Source organism: Petaurus breviceps, unplaced genomic scaffold (assembly GCF_028583685.1).
Source record: "Petaurus breviceps papuanus isolate PSGF00001 unplaced genomic scaffold, PetGlider_PUasm1.0 91133, whole genome shotgun sequence".
Taxonomy (NCBI): Eukaryota; Metazoa; Chordata; class Mammalia; order Diprotodontia; family Petauridae; genus Petaurus; species Petaurus breviceps.
In genome coordinates this window covers 25,696,318-25,718,977 of record NW_027187419.1, presented here as the reverse complement: position 1 = coordinate 25,718,977, position 22,660 = coordinate 25,696,318, and the positions used below count along the sequence as shown (strand labels likewise).

Here is a 22,660-nt window from a genome sequence, read left to right as displayed (position 1 = left end):
CAGTCACTTGACCTCTGGGCTTTTTGCCACAGTAGGACTCTGCCACCAGACAGGGGAGCTTTCATCCCAAATTCTGTGGTTTTCTCAGTTGCTGGAGGTATTATATGGGTGCCCTCTCTGAGGTCTCCACATGATCTGGCAAGCTGGACACACACCCCAGGACCTCCACCCTAGATAGCAATCCAGATTCAAGAAGGTTAAAGCAAGAGCGATTACCCCTCAGACTGGTGCTTTGTCCCCCTACGATCTGTAGGCCAGGAGCTGAAGCAGCCACATGGCACTGGCTGGCTGTGCCAGCGTCTCAGTGGCTTCTTGCCTTGGGAGCAAAAGCCATGCACTCCCACTTACTGGGTCCCAAAGTCCAGATTGCACTGACCTCTCACTTTGTCCTTCGCATCTCTATGTTGATAAGTCTGGAAATGGCCATAACTGCTGCTGATCTGGAGTCCCTTGGGCTGCTGGCTTGTCAGGCCAGCCTTGGGGCTAAAGCCTCAATGGTCGGGCTGGGCTTGGCTCTCAAAGCCCTGCGCTGGCCAATTTCTGCCAGCCTGCTGGACTGTCCTCAGCGGGAGGTTAGCTTCTCAGTGTAATTTTGTGAGTTCTGAAGCTCCAAAGTTTGTTTAGAAGCCCCTTTTCATATGGAGTGTGGAAGGTGGAAACTGGTGCTCAGCAGAGGTTTTGTTTTTACTCCTCCATCTTGACTCCGTCCCCATCATTTATTTTCTAAGACGATTTTCTTACTATTAAATGATTAACAAAAATGAAGTAGAGATTCACTTTGGCATTAATGTACATAATAAAGAAATTAAACAGTAAAATTCTCCTTTCCTACTGAGAAAGACAATGATATGCCTAGCTTTTCTTCTGTTTGCTCTCTAAGGATTCTGTGTAAAAGGGAATACTCCTTGCATAATATAAGATTCATAGAAGAAGCAAGTAACTTCCCCATCTTGGCTTAGCAGTATCATAGCCAAACAGAGTTCTGAAAAGTCTAGATTAACATTGCAATTGTTGTGAATGCCTGGAAGGTTGGTGCTGTCATCATCAGCAACAAAGAAATTCAGAAAAGACATTTTTCCAGAACTGTGTTCAAATACAACCTCAGACACTTATTAGATGTCACTGAGTAAGTGAGTTAGCCACTATTTGGCTCCATTTTCTTAACTGTAAAATGGAGATATTAATAATACCAAACTTGAAGGATTGTTGTTAGGATTAAATAAAATAATATTTATTTAAAAACTGAAAGAATTTAGTACAGTACACAGCACATGGTAGGTCCTATATAAAAGCTTATTTCCTCCATTCCTTACCTTTTATTTCTCCTCTACTGTCCTTGCTCAGAACCTCATCATCTTTTGCCTGGACTATTATAATAGTGTTCTAATTCATCCTCCAACCTCAATTCTCTTCCCACTGTAATCTGTACTCAATTCAGCTTTAAAAACAATTATAATACAAGATAGCGGAGTAGAAGCAGGACCTCCCCGCAGCTCAGGCTTCCACCTTCCCCAAACCATGTAAAAAGGGGACTCTGAACAAACTTTGGAGTTGCAGAACCCACAAAATGACACAGAGAAGCTAACCTCCCACTGAGAACAGTCCAGCAGGCCGGCAGGAATCGGCTAGCACAGTGCTCTGGGAGCCTAGCCCAGGCCCATGTTGACACTTTAGCTCCAGGGCAGGCCTGCCCAGCTGCCCAGCAAGGGGACTCCAGATCAGTAGCATCTGTGGCACCTTCCAGTTTTATCAACATAGATGCAAAGGACAAAGTGAGAGGTCAGTGCAGTCTGGACTTTGGGACCCAGTAAGTGGGAGTGGGTGGCTTTTGCCCCTGGGGTGAAAAGCTGCTGAGATGCTGGCACAGCCAGCCAGTGCCACGTGGCAGCTTCAGCTCCTGGCCTGCAGAGTGTAGGGGGACCAAGCACCAGTCTGAGGGGTAATCGCTCTTGCTTTAGCCTTCTTGGATCTGGATTGCAGTCTAGGCAGGAGGTCCTGGGGTGTATGTCCAGCTCGACAGAGCGTGTGGAGACCTCAGAGAGGGCACCCATCTAATACCTCCAGGAGCTGAGAAAACCCCAGCATTTGGGACAAAAGCTCCCCTGTCTGGTGACAGAGTCTTACTGTGGCAAAAACCCCAGGGATCAAGTTACTGAGGGGTGACATGACCAGGCAAAGGAAACAAAGCAGACAAATGATTCCAAAATAAGACTCCTATTTTGGGGACAAAAAGGAACAAAGCATGGAACAGGATGAAGACGGTGAAGTCAGAACTCCTGCACCAAAAGCTTCAAAGGAAAATGCAAGCTGGTTGCAGGCCATAGAGGACCTTAAGAAGCAGATAAGAGAAGTGGAGGAAAAATTGGGAAGAGAAATGAGAACAATGCAAGAAAATTATGAAATGAGAGTCAACAGTCTGAATGAGGAATATCACACTTTAAAAAATAGACTAACTCAAATAGCAAAAGAGGCTCAAAAAGGAAATGAGGAGAACAATGCCATAAAAATCCAAATTTGCCAGACAGAAAAAGAATCTCAAAAGCTAACTGAGGAGAATCATTGCTTCAGAATTAGATTGGAGTAAATGGAAGCTAATGATTTTTTGAGAAATCAAGATGCTATTAAACAGATACAAACAAATGAAAGAATAGAAGGCAATGTGAAATATCTCATGGGAAAAACCACTGACCTGGAAAATAGATCCAGGAGAGATAATTAAAAAATTACTGGACTACCTGAAAGCCATGGTCAAAGTAAGAACCTAGAAATCATCCTCCAGGAAGTTCTCAAACAAAACTGCCCTGATGTTTTAGAACCAGAGGGCAAGACAGAGGTTGAAAGAATCCACCGATCACCTCCTGGAAAAGATCCCCAAAAGAAAACTCCCAGGAATATTATAGCCATGTTCTGGACTTCCCAGATTAGGGAGATACTATTACAAGCAGAAAGGAAGACACAATTTGAATATAGTGGAAACACAACCAGGACAACCCAGGATTTGGCAGCTTCTACCCTGAGGGATGGAAGGGCTTGGAATATGATATTCTGGAGGGCAAAAGACCTGGGATTAAAACCAAGAATCACCTACCCAGCAAAACTGAGTATCATGTTTCAAGGTAAAATATGGTCATTCAGTCGTATAGAGGACTTTCAAGTATTCTTGCTGAAAAAAACCAGAGTTGAATAGAAAATTTGCCATTCAGATATAAGAAGCAAGAGAAACATGAGAAGGTAAACAGGGAAAAGAAATCATAAAGAACTTATCAATGTTGAATGATTAACATTCCTACATGGAAAAGCAATAATTGTAAACGATGAAACTTTTCTCACTAGTTGAAGGGAATAGAAATATATGTCTATATATGAGCATATATGGGCATATGAATATATATGTTAATGTGTTTATATATGTTTACAGGTATACATAGATAGAGGGCACAGGACCAATTTAACAGGAAGGGATGATACTGAAAAGGTGAAATTAAGAGGTGAGAGAGGGATATAATGAGAGGAGAGGGGGAGAGATAGAATGGGGTAAACTATCTGATATAGAAGAGGCAAGGGAAAATGGTTACAATGGAGGGGAAGAATAGGAAGGCAAAAGGGAATGGGTCAAACTTATTCCCATTGAATTTGGCTTGAGGAGGGAATGGAATACACACTAAATAGGGTATCTAACTCTCCAGGAGAGTAGGGGAGGAAGGGGAGGAGAAAGGGGATGATGGAAGGGAGGGCAGGCTAGGTGGGGAGGGAAGTTGGAATCACCCACTTTTGAAAAGGAATGGGATCAAAGTAGAGAATAGAACAAGTGGGAGGTGGGATAGGAGGTATGGATATATAGTCAGTCTTTTACAATATATCTATTACGTTATTGTTTTGCATTAGCCACACATGTATAACCTATACTGAATTGCTTATCTTCCCAGTAAGGGTGGGCATGAATGGAGGAAGGGAATGAATCTGGAATTCAAAGTTTTAAAATAAAATATTTAAATATATATATGTGTGTGTGTGTGTGTGTGTATACATATATACACAAACACACACATATACTATTATTAATACTATTTTACATGTAATTGGGAAATAAGATATACAGGCACGGGGGCATAGAGATCTACTGGAAAAGTTGAAAGGGGTATGGGAGAAAATATGGGAGAGAGCCGATTGGAGGAGGGGATATCCTGTGGGGCTGCAATTTTGGGGAAGTGGGTAGGGGAAATCCAGGAGAAAATTTGTAACCCAAATCTGGTGTAAATAAATGATGTAAATCAGAAGTTAATAAAGCATTTGATAAATGAAAAAGAAATAATTGTACTGAAGTTCAAGTTTGATCATATCATCACTCATTCCACTTACTCAATAAATTCCAGTGGCTGAAATTATTACTATCAGGGTCAAATATCATCTTCTATTTGACATGAAATGTTCTTCAAAACTTGACCCTTCCCACATTTCTAATCTTCTTAAATTCATGCCTCCCTAAAGACACTTCAAAGTCTAGGTTACCCCCCCCCACATGCTATTCCTTGAAGATTACATGGCATTTATCTTCTGCTTATCACTGTGCTAGGCGCAAAGTAACTGCTTAATATGTGTTTGTTATTTGACTGATTGATATTTCTTATTTTCTCTATTCATTCTGTAACTCTATCTTATTTCTTTAATAAAATAATTTGACTCTGAGAGTACAATTTTGTCTTAAGTCTACTTATTAACAACATATATCAATATTGCAAGAACATGTGATTTCACCCCTTCATCATACTGATACAGATTGTAGTATAATTATATCTTATACTTTTTTTTAGAATTGCCTGAGATTAGCAGTGGTTAAATGATTTACCCATGGTCACAAATGTAGAAGGTATCAGAGGCAGGGTTTGATCCGAGGCTTTTTCTCAAGTTGGATCCAGCATGCTATTTATGAAACCAGGGCACCTCTTGTATCATTAATAGATCAGTATCTTGTATTATTAATATATGCAGTAAATACAATCAAATACAAATACAAAATCAAAATATCATCACTTATTGGTAAGATTACATACCCACTGCAATTGAATTTAATCAAATGACATGCAATTCCTCACACTTACAAATGTTTCTTATTCATATGGAGCATTAGAAATTTGAATCCCATCACATGTATCTGGAGAGGTAGGGATGTCAATCTACCTAATTTACAAGGGAAATATTCAAGAATCAAACAAATAATATAGCCAGTTTTACCTATGTTTCATGTTAATAAAAGGAGACTTTATTAATAAAACAAATACAAGTCTCAGTCCAAATCAATGAACGACTGAAAATAAGCATTAGATGCTCCTCATAAATTGTCACAATTATTCATTTTTCAAATGAGGCAATTAATATTTGATTACAATGTAAAAATGTAACAGAAAAAAGTCTGCCAACAGCATGTGCCATAGTGAGCAAAATTAGGGGGAAAAACCCTCAAATTCTGTTCCTGGTATACCTAATGAGGAAATGCAATTAGTGGGATTGTAAATGACAGGCTTGTGGAGTCATGAAGTTGAACTGAAAATTGCAGACTTTTAAATAATTGTTCACAAATATCAGCAATTGCATTGAATTTTTTCTCACTGCAGCCAAAACAAAAGCAAAACAGGAATAATCTGTAAAGCCAATGTTTCTTCAGTTTTGTTTTCTTTGAGTTTTATTGTTTCAGAAGTATTTTTGGATGATTTCTTCCAAGAAAATATACATTTTCTAATCACTATTAACAATAAAAAAGGGATCAGTGGTCCTGCTGAAAGTTCTGTACCGATTCTACAGAAGGAGCTTTGTATTTACTTTTTATATATTTTGTGATTTTGCTTCATTTGCTATTAGTGATTAGAAGAATTTTCACATAAGCATGGGAGATACTTTGTTGGAAGAGAGTTTTTAAGCTTACGATTTACAGAATGAAATTAAAAAAATAGTTAATGAATAATAAGCACAGTGACACCTTGTATTCCTCTGTCTTATAGCCAGTTGTGTCATGGTAAAGATATGCTTTACTGGGGGATATGGTCTATTGAGCTTATTCATTCCTCTCCCATTCCTTAATCAAAATATCTCTTGGTCTGTGAATAGATGATTTTTAGTTAAAATATATTTTTAGCATTTCCATTATTTTTTAGTATCCCCATTCCCCTCACTTTATGTAGACAATGATACTTTTTAACAAAGATTTTATAAGAAAGAAAAGAAAGAAGCAATTCATCAAAATCACCAAACATATCAAACAAATCTGTCAATATGTTCTATTTCACACAAAGTCATCCAATTCTGTAAAGATTGCTAGAGGTTCATTTTCTCACCTCTTCTTTGTGACTAAGTCTGGTCTAAGAGTTTTACATTTTGGGTTTTAGTGTTTTGGCCTTTACACTGTTGTACTCATTGTGCATGCAATTGAAACAACATGCATGGGCAGCTTTCTAGAAGAATGCTACTGTGAATAGCTTTTAAGGTTCTGATTGCACAGTATAGTGAACACTCTATTCCATAAAACATTCACAGAAAATCAAGGTACAGTATTCACAATATTACAACTTATCACAGAAAATCACAATATAGTATTCACAAAAGCTTATCTTTAAAATGTCCACATGGTTTCCACCATAGTGACCACAAAGTTTGAAGAAAGAATAATCATCTCAAAGTACAATAGTCAAACTCTTCTACTCCTGGGGCACACTAAGTTAACTCAATCAGTCACGTATTCAGCAATCAATTACTAAGTATCATTAATCACTAAGTATAATCATTAGAAAATACACAGACCCTCCACCCTTAGGTCACTAGTAAACTACAATTTCATCACTACTCACTACCCATGGAGAGGTCTTTTCATCTTGACCCTAGGCAGGCAACTCCTACCTGAATCCACCAGTCACCTGGATTCAAAGGCTGACAGCTCCCAGTTCCTTGTCCAGCTCTCTGGGTAGGTCCTGCTCCACAGTGGAGTTCACAGGGTCCAGTCCATCTCAAATCCTTCACAATTTCTGTTCCCGGGGAATTCAAGGCTCAACCAAGCCACAAAGTCTTAGCATCTTGTTCATATTTCTTCAGTCTTCTGCAGCTCGTACAAAAAATCAGAATCACCTTATCCAGTGTGTCTGTGGGGGGGGGGGGTAGGCTCCTGGGATCCTCTTCAGAAGAAGTTCCACCACCACAAGTTCTCAGGAAATTCTGACTCAGTTCTTGATTCTCGTTTCTCTTCTGCAGCTGCTCTGCCTCCAGATGCTGGTCCCAAGAAATTCTGACTCTCCCTTCTTGGGGCTTTTCCTTATATATGCACAGCATTAGTTTCCTGTTTCAGCCAACCCCTTCCTGTTAGGTCAGGAACAGGAGACAGGAGTTCATACCTTCTGTTTTCCCAACAGAGGCTTGATCAATTACTAAATTCTAAGTAAATTGAATTGCTTAATTTGAAATTTGCTTAAATTGAAACAAGGTGCTAAGTACCTGCTTACTTGCCAACACAAAAAGGGGTCATCAAATTCAAATTGCATCACCATTACAGTAATTTCTAGTGTTATGGCTTATTTCTTTCTATATCAGTTCATCTAAATTTTCTAAACCTCTGAATGCTGCAAATATGTCCTCTGCAACTATGAGATATTGGACTATTGCTTTTATCAATTAAGGTGTGTGTGTATGATACTATGAAGTAATTTTTTTTTGCTTTTTGGAGGGTAATTGGGGTTAAGCAACTTGCCCAAGGTCACATGGGTACTAAGTGTTAAGTGTCTGAGACTGGATTTGAACTCAAGTACTCCTGACTCCAGGACAAGTACTCTATTCACTGTGCCTCCTAGACACTTCAATAAAGTAACTTCTAAGATATATTTGTTTTCAAAAATCACACTTGAAGCCACAAAACGAAATTATCTTTGCACATTTGTGCATGTGCATACACACACAGGCACACACCGTACTCCTTATACTATAATTAAATTATTTTTTTTTCTCTTCTATAAATTAACAGAAGTTGTTTTGATGAGAAAGGTTCTTAAAATTTATAATATTCTGCTAGGTTGGTTTTTAATTGTTAGCCACACTTGATTATACTCTCTTTTGTTGTCATTTTCAGAGCTATGTGGTGCAAGCTTTTGTGTATTTAGTATGGAATTGTTATTTGTTTGTCTTTCCTTCCTACACAAAGGTTTGCCCCAATTTTAACAATATGTTAGACTTTTAAGCAATGAAACCCCAAACCCCAGAACTTTGAAATCCAGGGAAAAGCTGCTTCATTAGATCCATGATAGGTCACCTAAAATTTGTTAGCCTTTAAGGCTAATCTCACACAAAGGTGGCTACATGATCTGGTTTAAATTATCCTTAAAAAAGTGTTAGGTTGCCCACACATAAACACACTTATGTCAACTAATGCTTGCAATGGTACTCTTAGAATTTCATTTCTAAGGTCAAACTAGCATTTCATAGCTAGTTAAAGTCAAAGGCCGTTGAAATAGGTCACAGATTTTGTACACTCAGTCATGTGTACTCAATCTAGAATTGGTTTCCAAGTTTTTCAATGCTTTCCATTAAGGCAAGGTTTGATAAAGAAAAAATAGACAACTCAATCAAAGGACAAAATAAATGCAGAAATGAAGTCTCCCCATTTCCCAATTCCTGTTATGGTGTGTGTGTGTGTGTGTGTGTGTGTGTGTGTGTGTGTATTCTTTAGCCATTAAATTTGGAATTAAAAATTCTATAAGAGCATATCACAGTATTTTCACCTGTTCTACCATGCTCACTTGTAGACTATGAGTTTGTAGTACAAACAGACTGGATGGCCAAGGTTATACAAAAAGTGAGTTGTAGAGACAGAATAAAAATTTGTGTTTTTGGAATCTAAATCCCAGTAAGTTTCAATTTGATCATACTATCAACATTCCTTCCCTTAGTCTTGACTTCTTTCTTCACTACCCTTTCTCTGTTTATCATAGTGCTTATATATATTATAGAAAAGTATTTTATTCATTCCATGGCAATTCTCTAGTCAGTGCTTCTGGAAAGTCTAATGCCCACATAAGACATGTCTTGAATATTATCTTAGGTTTTAGGCCAATTTGAGGAGGAAATATATAAACTAGAGAGGATTTAAAACAGAGGAACCAGGGTGGTAAAGGCCTTGAATTTCTGCCATATGAGGATTGGTTGAGCAACTCTAGATGTTTAACCTAGAGATGAGAAGACTCAAAAAATGGCCAGAGGGAGGTGATTGTTGTTATGTATTGGTGAGGCTGTCATAGGAAAGAGATATTAACCTATTCTATTTGTTTCCAAAGGGTCAGAACCAGGAACAATATGTGAAAATTACAAATAGGCAAATTTAAGCTTGATATAGGGGGGAAAATGATCAAGAAAGTGAACCAAACTTCCTAACTATTTGAACAGAATGAATTTCTTTGAGAAGGGTCAGATTTCCTCTCCTTGAAGATCTTCAAACAGAGTCTACATGACCATGATCATGTATGTTACAGTGGAGGATTTCTTCTGGGTATGTGATTCCCAAAATAACAACCAATCATGATCATGATCATGATGAAACAATAGCAAACATTCATAGAGTGCTTTAAAGTTTGCAAAGTGTTTTACAAATATTATCTCATGTGATCCTCATAACAACTCTAGGAGCTATGTGTTATTATTATCCCCCATTTGAAAGGTGAGGAAACTGAGACAAACAGAGTTTAAGTGATTTGTCCAAGGGAAGAGAACTCATAAGTGTCAGAGACTAGATTTGAATTTAGGTCTTTTTGACTCCAGACTCAGAATTCTAAGACAAACTACTGCGGTTCCTTCCTAGCCTCATATTTTGTGGTTTGGTATGTTTATATTTGAATGTAACTATAAGCTACAGAACTCTAAGGCATTTCACATTTTTAACTCTTTCAAATTTATGAGAATGTATAATTTCTTAGAATATGGACATTCACCATCCATCCTGATTCTAGTAGATGGTCTATGAGTTTCTGCCTCAAGCCACAAGGGAGTGTCAAAGAGGATGTCCTGTGGAAGTTAGGTCCATTTATTCAACCCTAGACCAGCACATAATTGTCAGAGGGGTTTTATCCCTACTCTGTTGGAAGTGGGGAGGGTAGATATGGTACAAGTCAGTGAATTGTATTTGCACCCTTCACCAAAACATATTTTAGACACAGCCTGGTAAACTCTCTTTGTATCTTATGTGCAAGGGGAAAACCCTGGGAATTAAAAGGAATGGAAACTTATTATAGGGTTTATTCAAATAGGATGCTCTTTATCAACTAAGACTATCATAACACAAGGAGGGGAAGGGCTACTGCTGCTCTAGAAATCCACAGGTCCTTGTCTCTGACCAAGATTTCTCTTTGATTAAGGAGCACCAGAAGTCAGGGCGAGAAAAATTGAGATAGAGCGACAGACCACTGGAGTATGCCTATTGTTGGAATTAGGTCAGACTTATAGGCCAGTATACATTTCCCCTATCAACATGCAACCCTGCGTTTGGATACCCAAACTGTTCGTATTTTAAGGTCAAAATCTTTATCAAAATGATATTGTGCAAAAATATTATAGAATTTTAGAGTTGGAAGAAGCCTTATTGTCCATCAAGCACACTCATCTCCTTCCTCCCAAAGATCCCTCACAAATATTTCACAGTTGTCACCTATCCTTTGCCTCAATATTTCCAGTTAGAGGGCGATATGTAATCTAAAACTGTGCCAGTAACTCCATCTGCTCTTAGATGAGCTGTTAATCAAAGTGTTAAACAGCTAAGACCAAACCCAAACTCCCAGGGTTGCTATACTACTAGAGCTTCCAAGCTATGGAGATATTTAGTAACTTTTTGTTGATTTTCATTGAATCAGACTTTCTCCACCTCCCTATTTTTCTTTAAACATTTATTTTCTCATTCACTTTTCTGAAGTTAAAAAAAAATGGTGTGAAAAGAACTAATTTTTCTTCAGCCCATAAGCATCCACTTCCCTTCCCTAGAATAAGGAAACAACTTAGTTGATGCTAATTCATGTTGGTGATGACTTGTAAGTTTCACAAGGGAAGGTCTAGAAAATAAGTTTACTTTGCAACTAAGTACTATTTTTTTTTTAATCACTCAATCATTCCTTTGCAAAAATATTAATACTGAGCGTGCTTAAAAGGAAATGTGGTGCATGGCTCCAATTAAATCCCTACTATTGACACAAATGAACTGTCATGCATTATTACTTTTCTCGTCCTTAGCCTTTTTGTATTTCTTTTCCCAGTTCATTACCACACAAATATGAAGAGCAAGATGGAAACACATGTGGTAAATCTTGAACCACATCCATTAGGTTATTCATGTGAGATGATATAACCTGAAAAGAGAAAGGGTACACTTACCTCTAGTCTGTAGTTTGTACTATATCTGATTCAGTTCCATTCAGCAAACATTTAAATACCTTTTATGTAGGAGGCATTGCTGTTTGATTTTTTCTTATGATGGTGATAAAATAAGACACAATCCAAGCCTTTAAAGAGTTTATAATCTAGTGGAAGAGATAAAACATGTACACTAACAATTAAAATATAAATAGGATATATTATTCCCAAAGAAGATGGGCATTATAATGTGGTAGATAAAGACTTGGCCTCAGAATCAGGGAATTCTGAGTTTCTATCCTGCTTCTGACAAATATTGGTTATGTGAATATGGACAAATTACATAAATTCCCAGTTCCCCTTACAACTCTCTAAGGCTATAAGCAACAGCAAATATAACAATTAGCTTTGATAGAAGGAATTTCTTCCCTGGGATCTCCTTCCACCAAATAAACCACGGGTCCTACCAGAAATAGAAAACAATATCCAAAAATAAATGTACACATTACTAAGAAAGACTCAAGGAATGAGAGATTACATTCAGCTGGCAAGGAGAGGAAAAGTTTCATAATGACTCAGCACCTGAACTGGGGAAGAAAAAGTTTTCAACAAATATAAAGGCATATTATGGCTGGGGAAAGGAGTTGCTTCATTATAGTCAGTCAGTCACTAAAGGTGTGTTAAGTGCCTACTCTTTGTAAGGAACCGTGATAAGTACTGGGGATAGAAATTAAGTCAATATACATTCTAGGTGTTGAACAGGATATTTAACAGTTAACAACAAATTGAAGTTTACTTAGCCTTAACATTAGTTCATTGATTCATTGAATAAACATTTCTTAGATGAATACTAGGTGTCAGGAACTGTATTAAGCAGTGAGGATACAAATACAAATGTGGGGGGAAAAAGATAGTGTCTGCCTTCAAGTAGTTCACAATCTAATTGGGTTGTCAACATGCAAACAACTATGTACAAACAAGATATGTAAATAGAGAATAGGATAAATAGGAACTATTCAACACAAGGAATATAGTTAAAAGGGATAGATATAGTTTTCCAATAGTAGGTAAAATTTAACTGAGATTTGAAAGAAGCCAGAGAAACCAGAAGGCAGAGATGAGAAGGGAGAACATTCCAGGAATGGGGAAATTGTCTAAAAAAATAAACAGAGCTGAGATGGAGGTGAAAGTGTGAAAATATCATGGAGACAGGAGATGGTATGATAGGTTAGAGAATAATGAGTAATCATGTTTGGATCAAATAAAAGCTATTTAAAGAAGAAAAGAGAAAAATAGAGAGACAGCATGACATTAGTGAGAGGCCTCATAGTTAGAAAGGCCTGGGTTTGAATTCTTCTTCTGAAACATATGTGACTCTGAACAAGGTGTATCTCTGCTTCACCAAGTGACTTGAATTAAACATAGTTGTTAGAGTCAGTTAATGATCTGTTCTGGTGGAGGGCATTTTCACACTAGAATTATAAAATGACAAATTCTTCTGTAATATCGTATGAGAAACTCAGAGATTAAAAATAACTAGGCAGGTGATAGACAAAACAGACTTAACCTTTGAGGACATAGCCATGTGATCAATCATTCATTTAACTGCAAATTCTGGAAAAATACTGAATTCATAATAGGAGCACATACACCTTATGTTTTACTTCATTTCAAAGAGTTGTTCGCTGTTTCTGTGAAAATCAGGAACTAGTTCACAGATAATTAGGTGCAGAGGAGGAGGAAAAAGATCAAACACTAGTACACATAGGAAAAGAAAAAAGGAGCAGTAGATTTTTCTGAACACATCCTTCCAAAGGGATTTGAACCCCATACAATTAAAATCCTGTAAAATGCATTCAAATTGGAATGACAATCATTCTTTCACAAACATATGAACTGATAAAGGCCATTGACTAAACTGATAAAGGAACATGATGACAATTTATGGAGAATGATAAAAACAAAGCATGGAGAGAATGCAACATTGCAATAATAGAAACTTCCAGTCAGATTCTTTTAGGGCTGGTTAATTTCAATTTCTTGTCCTTGCTGGTACTGATGTTGGCATTGTTCCTCACAGAGAGGCCTTTTTGAAATTAATGGGGAAATAGAATTATATCTCAGAGTAGACCAAGGATTTACTGTCACTGGTTTTTACTGTCACTGACTGTCACTGCCATTCATATCCTGATTTACGTACATCTCCATTTTAGTAACCAGACTCATCATCATTATTATTGGTATCATCTTTCATTTATTGGGATAATACTTTTCATTCAAATTGTTTTAAAGGCTGTAAGTGAATTATTTAATTTTGTCCCATTCAGATATAGTTGTCATTAGGGAAGAAGGGAACAACTTAGCCTTTGAGGTTATTAGAGGTGCAAGAAACCTTAAAAGTGAAGTGTTTTCAACCCCATCACTTTACAGAAAAAGAAACTGATTCCCAAAGTGTTATGTGATTTGCATAATATTGCATAGACAATTATTGACAGGTCTACTACCAGAAAACAAGGCTCCTAGTTTTAATATGTGTAAACAACTCTGCAATATGCTGGGATGACTGAGCATATAAATGCAGACTAAAACTGGAAACATAGCAAAACTATGTAGAAAAAACAGCTGAATGGATAAGGTCAGAGGATATATAGTAGCAGAGAAATGTAATCTATGGATTTATCTTACTTGATTCAAAGGCAGCATGATATAATAGAAAGAAAATAAGACTACAAGTAAAGAATTTAGCTCTATTCCCAGGTTTGACATTCAATAATTTAGTTATCCTAAAAGAGCCCCTTTTTTTGACTTAAAAGAACAAACTTATTGAACATCTACATGTGTAAGGCACTGCACTAATTTCAGAGGACATGAAGACATAATTGAAATAGTCTAGGAACTCAGGGGGCTTATATCAGGAGGTGAAGGAGGAGATGTGGTGGAGAGCAGAGATAATAGATGCACAGAAAAATAGGTAAATAGAAAATAAATACCTTTCAAGAGGGATGGAACACTCACAAATGGGAAGGGGCAGAGATGATTGGGAAAGACTTTGTATGGAAGGTGGTATTTGAGGTATTCTTTGAAGGAAATTAGGGATTCAAAGAAGATATCGGAAGGGAGTGGTGTATATTTGAGATCTGAAAAGAGAGGAGATGGAGGGCATGTAGCCCAAATAGTGCAGTGAAAGGAAGCACCTTTGCTTTACTCCCCCAGCACACCTCTTCATAATGACCTAGAATGCACCAGATCAAATTCTGATTAGGAAAAGAAAGAAAAATCAGAGTCATTATCCACCTCAGGACAACTTAGCCAGAAAGACAAGGACAGCTATAGAAACTGGGGCCTTGAGCAGGTTCACAGTGCAGGGTGATAACAGAAGAGAGTATTCCAGTGACAGGAAATGAGGGAGAGCAGAGAAAAAGCACCAGGGCACAAAGCCTGAAGGCCAAAAGAGATTTCAGGGAATTGTGCAAAAACTTTGTTTTTAAGTTATAAATGTACTCCCAGAACATTCAAATTAATTAGATTTCAAGGTGATTTTTCTTTGGTTTCTCATTCATGGTACTTTCAACTTAATGGAATAATATGGTATAAACTTTTTACTTAGTAAGCAAATTCTACTAGTCAGCTAAAATTTTCAAATGTTCTAGTTCATTTCTGTTTGCTGCCATTTGTTTTGTTGCTCCTTTTGCAGCAGTTTCAGATTAATAACAAATTGCCATTTTCTAAAGAAGTGTATTAATATTTTCAAATGTTATTAGAATATATTTTAAAGCAAAGCATATAAAATCTATCTTTTGTAATTCTCTGAACAAGATTACTGCTGTATTTATATCAATTAAATCATATGGTGACTATATTTTTTATTTTTTTAAAGCAATTGGAGTTAAGTACCTTGCTCAAGGTTACATGGCCAGTTATTATTTCTGGGTGTGGTGCTGAGTATCTGAGCCCAGATTTGATCCGGGTCATCCCGACACTGGAGCCAGTGCTCTTACTCGCTGAGCCACCTGGCCGCCCCTAAGCAATTGGGGTTAAGTAACTTGCTCAAGGTTACATGGCCAGGTGTTTCTGGGTGGGTGCTAAGTGTCTGAGCCCGGGATTCGATCTCCAGGTCTTCTCAACACTGGAGCCGGTGCTCTTACTCGCTGGGCTACATGGCCACCCCAGGTGACTATATTTTTAAAACAGAACATAATTGAGTATTTTGTATTTAGATGTTTGTCATTTCTTTGTTTCCATGACTGAAAATTATAACTGAGAATGCAATGTTTAAAAGAAAGCTCTAAAAAAGTTAAAATTTATTGAAAGTAATTATTGTTACTTTTCAATACACTAATGGGTTTTTTATGTAAATTAATATCAATTAATCTGAAATATAAGGACAGAAACTACCTTCTACAAAGCTGCATTGCTTTCATTGGTTAGAATTTTATGTGGCATAGCACTTTAGTCATTAGTTATAAAATCAAATATGCTCACTGTAAGAACCTGAGGGTATTTAAAGACTCTCTTCATATATACCATTCCTTGTATTTTTTTCTTTATTAATTTCTTTGTTTACTTTAAGTTTACAAGGTCCAGTTCCACAATCCCTTGAGTTTCAAATTTTCTCCTCCTCTCTCTCTTCCCTCCCCTCCTCAATGGCAGCATGCAATCAAGTATAGGGTATGCAAATACTTTTACATCAAACATTAGTCAGGTTGTCAAGAAGGATTGTAAGCAATGGAATGAACAATGGGAAAGAAGAAACAAAACCAAACAAAAAAAGAGCAGGTAGTTTGCTTCAGTCTGCATTCAAACTCTGTTCTTTCTAGTTATTTCTCTGAATCTAGGTATATCCTTCCATCATGAGTTTTTTGGAGTAGTCTTATAACCTTGCATTGCTGAGAAGAGTCCAGTCTATCACACATACATTGTATCTGTAATTGTGTACAAATGTCTCCTGGTTCTCCTCTTCTCATTCAGCATGAGCTTGTATAAGTCTTTCCAGGTAAATATGAAGTCTGTGTGCTCTTCATTTCTTATAGCACAATAGTATTCCATTACATTCATATGCTACTACTTGTTTAGCCATTCCCCAATTGATGGGCATCCCCTCAATTTCCAATTCTTTGCCACCACTAAAAGAGCTGCAATAAATATTTTTACACATATGGGTCTTCCTCCCACTTCTAGGATATCTTTGGGATGCAACCATAGAAGTTTACTATTCTCTCTAATTTCAAAAAGCATTTATGGACTAGAAGAAAAAGCAAGTACAAAAAAAAGTTTGCATTTTTTTTCTTTCATTCTTTTGGGCTTATGGTTTTTTTTCATTTTTCAAATGCTTTATTAACTTCTGATTGACATCAATCATTTCTGCCAGATTTTGAGTTACAAATTTTCTTCCCATCTTTCCCCTTCCCACCACCCCAAAATAGCAGTCCCACAGGATATCCCCTCCTCCAATCTGCTCTCTCACATATCTTCTCCCATACCCCCTTCAACTTTTCATCTAGGGCATAGTAGATCTCTATGCCCCAGTGCCTGTATATCTTATTTTCCAATTACATATAAAATAGTATTAATGATAGTATATATTAAATATTTGATTTTAAAACTTTGAATTCCAAATTCATTCCCTTCCTCCCTAGTCACCCACCCTTACTGGGAAGATAAGCAGTTCAGTATAGGTTGTACATGTGTAGCTAATGGAAAACATTAACATACTAGTTACATTGTACAAGACTAACTATATTTCCCTCCCTCCTATCCCATTTCCCACTTGTTCTATTCTCTACTTTGATCCCATCCCTTTTCAAAAGTGGGTGATTCCAAATTCTGTCCCCGCCCAGGCTGCCCTCCCTTCCATCATCCCTCCTCTCATCCCCTTCCTCTCTACTCTCCTGTAGGGGGAGCTACCCTATTTAGTGTATATGTCTTTCCCTCCCTGAGCCAAATTCAATGAGAATAAGGTTGACCCAGTACCTTTTGCCTTCCTCTTCTTCCCCTCCATTGTAACCATTTTCCGTTGCCTCTTCTATATGAGATAGTTTACCCCATTCTGTCTCTCTCCATCTCCTCTCATTATAATCCTCTCTCACCTCTTAATTTCAGCTTTTAAATATCATCCCTTCCTATTAAATTGGCCCTGTGCTGTCTATCTACGTATACCTGTAAACATATATAAACATATTCACATATGTAATCATAAGCCCATATAACATCAGATATATATTCCCTTCAACTATTTTCATTCTGAGAAAAGTTTCATCAGTTATAATTTTCATTTTTCCACTTAGGAATATTAATAGCTCAACTTTGCTAAGTTCCTTATGATTTCTTTTCCCTGTTTACCTTCTCATGCTTCTCTTGCTTCTTGTATCTGAATGTCAAATTTACTATTCAACTCTGTTTTTTTCATCAAGAATGCTTGAAAGTCCTCTATACCATTGAATGACCATATTTTCCCCTGAAACATGATACTCAGTTTTGTGAGTTTAGGTGATTCTTGGTTTTAATCCCAGCTCCTTTGACCTCTGGAATATCATATTCTAAGACCTGCAATCCCTCAGTGTAGAAGCTGCAACAATATTCAAATTGTTTCTTCATGGCTGATTGTAATATTTTCACTTTGATCTGGGAATCTCATGACCTAGCTATAATATTCCTAGGAGTTTTCTTTTTGGGATCTTTTTCAGGAGGTGATCAATGGATTCTTTCAACCTTTATTTTGACCTCTGGTTCTAAAACATCAGGGCACTTTCCTTGGGAATTTCTTGGAGGATGATTTCTAGGTTCTTTAGTTGATCATGGCTTTTAGGTAGTCCAATAATTTTTAAATTCTCTCTCCTGGATCTATTTTCCAGGTTAGTTGTTTTTCCCATGAGCTATTTCTCATTGCCTTCTATTATTTTATTTTTTGTATCTTTTTAACAGTATCTTGATTTCTCATAAAGTCATTAGCCTCCATTTTCTCCAATCTAATTCTGAAGGAATGATTCTCCTCAGTGAGCTTTTGAGATTCTTTTTCCATCTGGCAAATTTGGCTTTTTAAGGCATTCTTCTCCTCATTGCCTTTTAGAGCCTCTTTTGCCATTTGAGTGAGTCTATTTTTTAAGATGTGATTTTCCTCAGACAGGCTGTTGACTCTCATTTCACAATTTTCCTGCGCCATTCTCATCTCTCTTCCCAGGTTTTCCTCCCCTTCTTTTATCTGCTTCTTAAGGTCCACTATGGCCTGTAACCAGTTCGTATTTTCCTTTGAATCTTTTGGTGCAGGAGTTCTGACTTCACTGTCTTCCTCCTATTCCATGCTTTGCTCCTTTTTCTCCCCAAAATAGGAGTCTTATGTTGAGTTCTTCTGTTTGCTTTGTTTCCTTTGCCTGGTCATGTTGCCACTCAATTACTTGTCTTTTGGGCTTTTTGCCACAATAGGACTCTGCTACCAGACAGGGGAGCTTCATACCAAATGCTGGTGTTTTCTCAGCTGCCGGAGTTATTAATTGGGTGACCTCTCTGAAGCCTCCACAGACTCTGGCAAGCTGGTCACACATCCCAGGCCCTCGACCCTAGACTACAATCCAGAATCCAAGGAGGTTAAACCAAAAGCAAAAACCCCTCAGACTGGTCACTTGGTCCCCCTACACTCTGCAGGCCAGAAGCTAATGCTGCCATGTGGTGGTGGCCGAGCCACAGCCTTAAGAGGCTTCTTGCTCCAGGGGCAAAACCTCCCATACTAATGGTTCCCAAAGAACACACTGCACTGACCTCTTACTTTGTCCTTTGCATCTATGTGTTGATAATTCTGGATTGCCACAGCTGCTGGTGATGTGGAGTCGTTGAAGCAGGTGGCTACTCAGGCCCACCCTGGGGCTAAAACCTGGGCGTGGAGCTGAGCTCAGCTCCCAGGGCACTGTGCAGGCTGCTGGGCTGTCTTCAGGGAGATTTTAGTTTCTCTGTATCATTTTGTGGGTTCTGTAGCTCCATCTTTTGGTTTAGAGTCCCCTTTTACATGCGTTGGAGGTGGTGAGAGCTGGAGTTACATTTAAGTCCTGTTTCTATTAACTTTGGATTCTTTAAGGAGAAACTGTGGGTGTTTTTTTTGTTTACTATTTTGTTACCTAAATGTTTGCAGAGTAAGACATAATAGATTATACATAGAGTGCAAAATACCAAATATTTAAATAATTACATATTTTCTCTAATTTTTAATAAAGGTTTGAGGGGCACAATTGAACCTTCAGGTGACTGACTCATTAAATTATTCTTGTATTAAGAAAAAAATTAATTCAGGATAAAGCTTAAGGATGATATAGAGTAGAGGGCCATTTTTCTGGGAGAAGAACTGTAAAGTGAACATTTTGTGATTGCTGAGAAAATTATCTGTACAACCAGACCATTTTACTATTATAAATATGGATTAAATCTATGAAATAATTTTAAAAGGAAAAGAAAAAATAAGTAAAGGAGTCCCATCAAATTACTTCTATTATACAAATATGGTCTTCATAAATCAAAAAGAGTCAAAATATAAATAAGATAATAGGGGGAAAAAGAAATTACAAAACAATTTCCTTGATGAATTTTGATGTGGAATTTTTTAATGAAGTATAAACAAGATGATTATAGTAATATATTACACTGATCATGCACTAAAACTAGGCTAGATTTATGCCAGGAATACAGAACTGGTTCGATATTAGTCAATCTATAAGTGTAATTGGTCATGTTAATAAGTAAAGGAAAGAAAAAAAAATCTTATGTTTATTTTAAGAGAAGTAGAAAAACTTTTTGAGCTTGGCTGCGCAGTGGATAGGGTCCTGGCCCTGGAGTCAGGAAGATTTGAATTTAAATCTCGTCTCAGACCTTTATTAGCTGTGTGATCCTGGGCTAGTCATTTAACTCTGTTTGACTCAGTTTTCTCCTCTGTAAAATGAGTTGGAGAAGGATATGGAAAACCACTCCAGTATTTTCCCCCAGAAAACAAACAAACAGAAGAAAAAAAAAAACATAGGTCACAAAGAGTTGGACATAACTGAAAATGAATAAACAATAAATATCTCTCTAACAGCAAGAGTCAGCATTAACTAAAATAGAGACAAACTAGAATTCTTTCCAGTAAGATTAAAAGTGGATAAAGGATGTCCTTTATCACCATTACCATTCAGCTTTTTACTAAAAATAATAGCTCCGGCAATAAGAAAAGAAAAGAAAATTAATGGGATAAACATAAACAACTATTTAACTCTTCATTTCTCAGCAGCATCTCTACTTGGTTTCAACTCCATAAAACTCTACCCACATGAGGTACCTTCTGGTGGTTTTCTCCATCCCCCCTCTTTTCAACTTCCTTTTTGTATATTGTCTTTCCTCAATCAGTTGCAAGCTCCTTGAGAGCAAGTAATATATTTCTTTTTATTATTTGTATCCCTAGTACTTTACACAGTTCTGGGAACATATTAAGCCCTTGATAAATACTTGCTAAATTGAAGGGAATTGAAAGAGGGAACAAAACTATAATTTTGCAGATAATATGAAAGTTTATTCAAGAAATCCCAAGAAAGTAAACTCAAATAAAAAACTAATTAAAACAATCAAGAACTTCAGCATAATTTCAGGATATAAAATAAATCCACATAAATCACCACATTATATATATTGCCAAAATATAGCAGAAAGTTATAGAAAGAGAAATTTCATTTAAAATAACTACAGACAGTAAAAAAATACAGGCTGGGCCAGGACCACTTTAGCACAGCTGTGGCAGCAAGGGTATCTTTGGAGGAGATGAAGTTGGGGCTCTTGTTTTTGACATTGGTTCCTACACAGTGTGAGCTGGCTGTGCTGGTGAGGACTGCCCAAATGTTGTATTAGTGTGGTACTTGAAAGGGATGATGGGAGCACATTGATGGAGATAGATGGGTATAAAGGCAAACAAGGAAGTCCCACATACTACATAGATACCAATGCATTCTGTGTTACAAGAGAGAATATGGAGGCAATATTGCCTTTAAAGAATGGAATGATTAAAGAACAGGACAGCTTCCAAGCTATTTTGGATCACACAAGATGCATGTCAAATCAGAAGCCAACTCACACCCTGTTCTAATATCAGAACCACCATGGAATACCAGAACAAAAAGATAGAAACTGACAGAGTTGATATTGGAACACTACAACATCCCTGCATTCTTTCTTTGTAAAACTGCAGTTCTTATAGCATTTGCTAATGGTCATTTCCATTAATCAATCCAGGATTAATTATGGATAGTGGAAACACTCATACTACTGCCATTTCAGGCCTTGATGTATATGTCCTTCATCAAAGCATTGTGAAATCACCTCTTACAGGAGATTTTATTACCATGCTGTGCAGATAACTGTTCCAAGAAATGATTGATCCCTCCATACATGATTACATCAAAGGAGGCTGTTTGTGAAGGATCCCCAGCACATTGGAAGAGAAAAGAAAAGTTGCCACAGGTTGTGAGGTCTTGGGACAATATCATGTGTGCTTCTGTGATCCAAGATTTTCAAGCTTCTGTGCTCCAAGTCTCAGATTCAACTTATGATCAGCAAGTGACTGCACAGATGCCAACAGTTCACTATGAATTAATTTCCCAATGGTTGCAACAGTGACTTTGGTACTGCGTGACTCAAGATTCCTGAAGGGTTATTTGACCCATGAAGGTGTTATCAAGTAACACAATGTTGGGATCCAGTCATGTTGTTACCACAAGCATTGGGATTAGTGACATTGAAATCAGACTAGGCCTCTATGGCAGTATCATAGTGGCAGGGGAAAACACTCTGATAGAGAGTTTCACAGATTGATGGAATTGCATGCTATCTCAGAAGACACCTCCGAGTATGAGATTGAAGTTGATTGCAAATAACACAACTGTGGAATTGGCAGTTTAGTTCATAGATTGGTGGCTCAATTCTAATCTCTCTGGGTACCTTTCAACAGATGTGGATTTCTAAACAAGAGTATGTTGAAGGGGGAAAACAATGTGTAGAAAGTAAATGCCCTTAAAGTCAGTTCTGAAAGAAAAAAATAAACCAACTGTGGCCTTCCCTATTGTCCCTCATGTTTCATTATTCTAGTATATTCAGGAACAAAAATGAATGTCTTTTGTAGAATGTTTATACATTTTTGAATGTGTCAATTTCCACTTAACAAATCTTAAAGCCTTTTACTGGCCATATAGCTTAAAATGAGTTTTTGCCTTTTTTGTAAAGCAATGACTCCTATAAGTTTTTAATATTTTTTGTATGTTATTTTCTCCAAATATTTTCCTTTTAGTAAACT

The 22,660-nt window shown here is 37.2% G+C and overlaps 1 pseudogene; it reads left to right on the top strand.

Annotated features, from left to right (window-relative positions):
* Positions 1-419: 419 nt before the first annotated feature.
* LOC138154876 (actin-like protein 6A pseudogene) lies at positions 420-22,396 on the top strand (annotated as a pseudogene).
* Positions 22,397-22,660: the final 264 nt, after the last annotated feature.